Here is a 4,660-nt window from a genome sequence, read left to right on the forward strand (position 1 = left end):
TCCTCCTCCTCCTCCTCCTCCTCCTCCTCCTACTTCTTCAGGTTCACAAACAAGAGAGCGCCCACTGTTCGTGTTAGGTACTGTTAAGCCAACTCTGACTCGGTGACCTTGAGTACCGCAGGACAGAACACTGCTCAGTCCTGCTCCATCCTCACAATTGTTGTTGTGCTTACACTCCTTTCGGCAGCCACGATGCTGCCCCATCCCACAGAGGGGCTTCTTGTCTGCTGACCGCCTGTTTTACCAATAGGATGTGCTTCTCAAGGGACTGGCTTCTCCTGATACTGTAGCCACGTTTGACAAGTGAAGTCTTGCCAGACTCATCTCTGAGGAGCGTGTGGGATGCCCTTCCTCCACGACATGTGGGTTTGTTGTCCTGCCTGTGCATGGAACTGTCCATAGTAACACCACAGTTCAGATGTGTCCATTCTTCTCCTGTCACCACATGTGCTTGGGCACCCATTTGTCTTCAGAGAGCATGCAGTTTTTTATGTTCATCAGTGTTTCAAGTCCTCTTTGCTTTCAGCAAGCAAAGTACTGTCATCTGCATGTTGCAGGTTGCTAATGAGCTGTTTGCAATACTGGTGCCACATTCTTCTTCACGGAGTCCAGTCTCTCGGCATATCAAATGTTGTTAATACGCCTTCCCTCAGTCCTGACGCCACATTCTTCCTCGTAAAATTCAAATTTTTGATGATTTGCTCAGCAGACAGATTGACTAAGGATGGTAATAGGTTGCAACCCTGATACGCACCTTCCCCTAATTTGAAAGCACGCAGCAGCCCCCTTTTCTATTCAAACAGCAGCCTCTTGGTTCATATAAAAGTTCACCATAAGCACAACTGTTCTGGAATTCCCAGTCTTCCCACTTTTCTCCACAGATTATTATGACTTACACTTCCCTGTTGATGTGCTCCAGCAATCATTTTGTAAGTCATATCTTCAACAAAAGTTTAATTGACTATGATATTAATTATAGCATTTTGATAATGTCTTCATTCTGTTGGGTCACTTTTCTTTGGAAAGGCACAAATAAATCTCTTCTAGACGACTGGCTTTCTTCCAAATTTCTTGCCATAGACAAAAGGGTGCTTCCAGAGCCGCATCAGTTAGTTGAAACATCTCAATTGGTATTTTCCATCAATTCCTCCAACCTGTTTCACTTATGCCCTCAGGACAACTTGCACTTCTTTCAGCACCATCGGCTTTGCTCACATACGACCTCCTGAAATGCTGGTATAGCAACCATGTCTCTTTGATACACTGGCTCTGTGTATCCCTTCCACATTCTCTTGATTCTCCCTGCATCTGTCAATATTTTGATAAGTTTGTTGTTATCATCTTTAGGTGCAATCCAGTTGGCTGTCATTCATAGGAACGCTATGTACAACGGAACAAAACACTTCCCAGGCCTGTGTCATCCTCATAAGTGTTACTATGTTCAACCCATTGTTACAGCCACATGTCAATCCATCTGGTGGAGGGTCTTCCACTTTTTGCTGCCCCTCGACTTTACCAAGCACGATGGCCTTTTACAGGGACTGGTCTCTCCTGATAGCATATGCAAAGCATGTGAGGCAAAGTCTTCCTTGTTTCTAAGGAGCTCTCTGGCCGTACTCCTTCAAGGAAGATGTGCTTGTCCTTTTGGCAGTCTATGGTACTTTCTCTGTTCTTCATTAGCACCATAATTCAAATGTATGGATTCTTCTTCGACCTTCCTCATTCAGTGTCCAAGTTACAAATGCATATGAGGTGATTGAAAAATGCCTTGGCTAGGGTCAGGTGCACCTTAGTCCTCAAAGTAACAAATATCCTTGTTTTTCAACACTTTAAAGAGGCCTTGTGCAGCAGATTTACCCAGAGCAATGTAACCTTTGATTTTTTAACTGCTGTTTCTCTGAGAATTGACTGTGGATCAAAGAAAAATGAAATCCTTGACAACTTAAATTTTTTCGCTATTTATCATGATATTACCTATTGGTCCAGTTGTGAGGGTGTTTTTTTTTTTCCTTTTTCTTTATTAGAATCCAGTGTTCTAAAAGTCCCAGTCTTTTTCAATGTTGTCCATAGTTTGGTATGATCCACACAGTCAAATGCCTTGCTTGACAGACAGACAATCGATAGATTTGTAAACAGAATCCCTCACCATTGCAATTCAAGCCTTGATTTTTTTCAGCTTGAGAAATGCTGAGTCTATTCATCCATTTGGCTTTCTAGCTCCAGGTCCTCTGCACACTTTATTATAACTCTTTATTTTGTCCTCTCAAGTTGCCCTTTGCAGTGTCCCGTTCAGCTCTGGGACTTCAGTATTTCTTCTAGTGGCTTTAACTACTCTGTGTTCAAGAGGAAGTTACTGAGTTTCTTCTGACATCCACTTTGGTCTTTCTTTTTATATCCTTTCTTAACGTCTTTATTAATAAGCATACCACAAATGCCCACAATATCGAGACATTCTTGCTGGCATGCTAGACAGAGACAATATATATTTAAAGTTCTTTATAAATAGTTTCATTTTGGTTTCCCCTCACAGTCATTCTTCACTATGACTTGATGAGGCCTCCAGGTCTATAATGGCAAGGCAAGACAGCATGGAAGAGAGAGCTGAAATACAGCATAGCAATTATTTGGGGACCAAGAGGCTGAGTTTCACCTTTACAGGAAGCAACAACATAGCGTTGTAGTAACAGGAATGCACAGGTTTCAGCTGCCAGTGCTGGAGGAACAAAAATGTCTCCATCCACCCAGACCTGTGACAAGTCAGGAGGCCACCTAAAGTTCAACATCAACATCCCCCATGCATGACACATACTTGGTCACCTCAAGGATAGTAAACAATGTGTTTCTTTCCATGACCTGGCAGTCTGAAGAAGGCAGGAAACTAAAACTCACTGCCATGGAGTGGATGCCAACTCATAGCGACCCTACAGGACAGGGTAGAAATGTCTCTGTGAGTTTCTGAAACTGTCATTCTCAGAAAATAGCCCTGTCTTTCTATCTCAGAGCAGCTAGGGGTTTTGAACTGCAGACCTTGAGGTTGTCAGCCCAGCGAGTAACCACTATGCTACCAGAGCATTTTGAAGAAGATAGGAAAGAGCCTTTGTAAAGGGAAAACCAAACCAAGTGCTATTAAATCAAAAGAACAGGTGTTTGTCTTCTGTTTCTCTATAGAAAGGTTGTGGCATTGACTGATCATGGTGAGGGGCAAACAGGAGCCCCCCACACTACATAGAGGACCCAAAGGGGCCCATGATTGAGGAATGAGTAGTTACCTACACTGAACTGCACTTGAAGCAAGGAAACGCAGAGGAACTGGCTGGAGACGGGGTCCACCAAGCACTAACTGCAGGTCCAGGGGCGGCTGCACGCTGGCCAGCCAGTGAGGCTTCACAAACTGGGAGACTGCCCATGATTCGGGCAGAAAGGTGGGGCAGGGACTGTGGGAAGATTGCATACTGTAGGTGAGCTGGGGGCAGGGGTGGAGGTAGGGACACAAGGGGTATGATGTTCTGTGCTGTCATATTCTTTGGAAGTCTTTCAGAAGAGGGCTGCCATTCTTTTAGAAACAAGCCACTTCATCTCTCATGCTTGACAGACTTTGCCCGACGCCATCTCATCCTGATTGGTGGTGATAGACCAGGACAGAGAGCCGGCCCGCAGCATGCCAGTCAACAGAGAGACTGCAATCCCATAAGTGACAGCAGCGGTGATCCCCAAGTTACTCTCCATGAAACTGGTCACCAAGTCATAGCACCCCTGGTTAGCTTTGGTGGCCACCACCGTCAGATTGTGTAGATCCTGCAGGGTCTACGGTCGGTTCTGTTCATGCATCAGCTGGGCTGAGTGCCATATTCCGGAAGTAAGAGCTGGTGCTCCAGTTGCTGTAGGTCTGCACAACACTGCATGTGATCTGCTGCCTGGCTTTGCTCATCATTCCTACTGAGGTCTGTATGACATCCGTGTAAGTCCTCAGGAAGGTGTCCTTGATCTCATGATGAAACACAAATCCTGAAATGACCACTAGCAGCTCAGCCAGGAACACTCGGAACAAAAAGTTGGCACAGAGTTCAGCTGCCACAACAAGTAGCAAAGCATCCAAACAATCCCAAATGACGCCAGTGGTGCCATGGGGAGCCGCACATGGGGATCGCGAATTGAGCTCACTCGCTGGGCAATGAGGGAGATACAGGTTCCCAGAGGTCGCTTGCCCAGACTCTAACAGCCAACAGTGATGTGGAAGACAAAGGGATAGATGAGGGGGGCTTTTTGAGCTAGATTATCATAGGATTGGCTTCTGTTCTCCTCAATTCCTCGTTGCCTTTTTAGTGAACCTTTGCATTCATCATGGATGATACTCTTCCCCCCCACAACATTTTTATTGGCACATAATTTACATATCATATGATTAAATAGTTCAATCCTTCAGTCATATCAAGGAGAATTATACAATCATCACATCAATTTGAGACTATCCCCCACCACCACCATGGTTAAATCAGCCTTAAAATGCTTTGTGCAACCACAATCCGTTCTAGGGCTCCCTCCCGACTCCCCCTTCATTCTTTACTCCCCAAACTCCCCTTCCCTCCCTCACCCACCACTGAATTTCCTACATTCACTTGTATCAATTATTATCACTATGCATCCACTTCTCCTGTGCTGC

General features: G+C 45.2%; 1 pseudogene; it reads right to left on the bottom strand.

Moving 5' to 3' along the window:
* Positions 1-3,579: 3,579 nt before the first annotated feature.
* On the bottom strand, positions 3,580-4,139 carry LOC142453173 (tetraspanin-7 pseudogene; annotated as a pseudogene).
* Between the last annotated feature and the right edge of the window lie 521 nt (positions 4,140-4,660).

This window comes from Tenrec ecaudatus, chromosome 7 (genome assembly GCF_050624435.1).
Source record: "Tenrec ecaudatus isolate mTenEca1 chromosome 7, mTenEca1.hap1, whole genome shotgun sequence".
Taxonomy (NCBI): domain Eukaryota; kingdom Metazoa; phylum Chordata; class Mammalia; order Afrosoricida; family Tenrecidae; genus Tenrec; species Tenrec ecaudatus.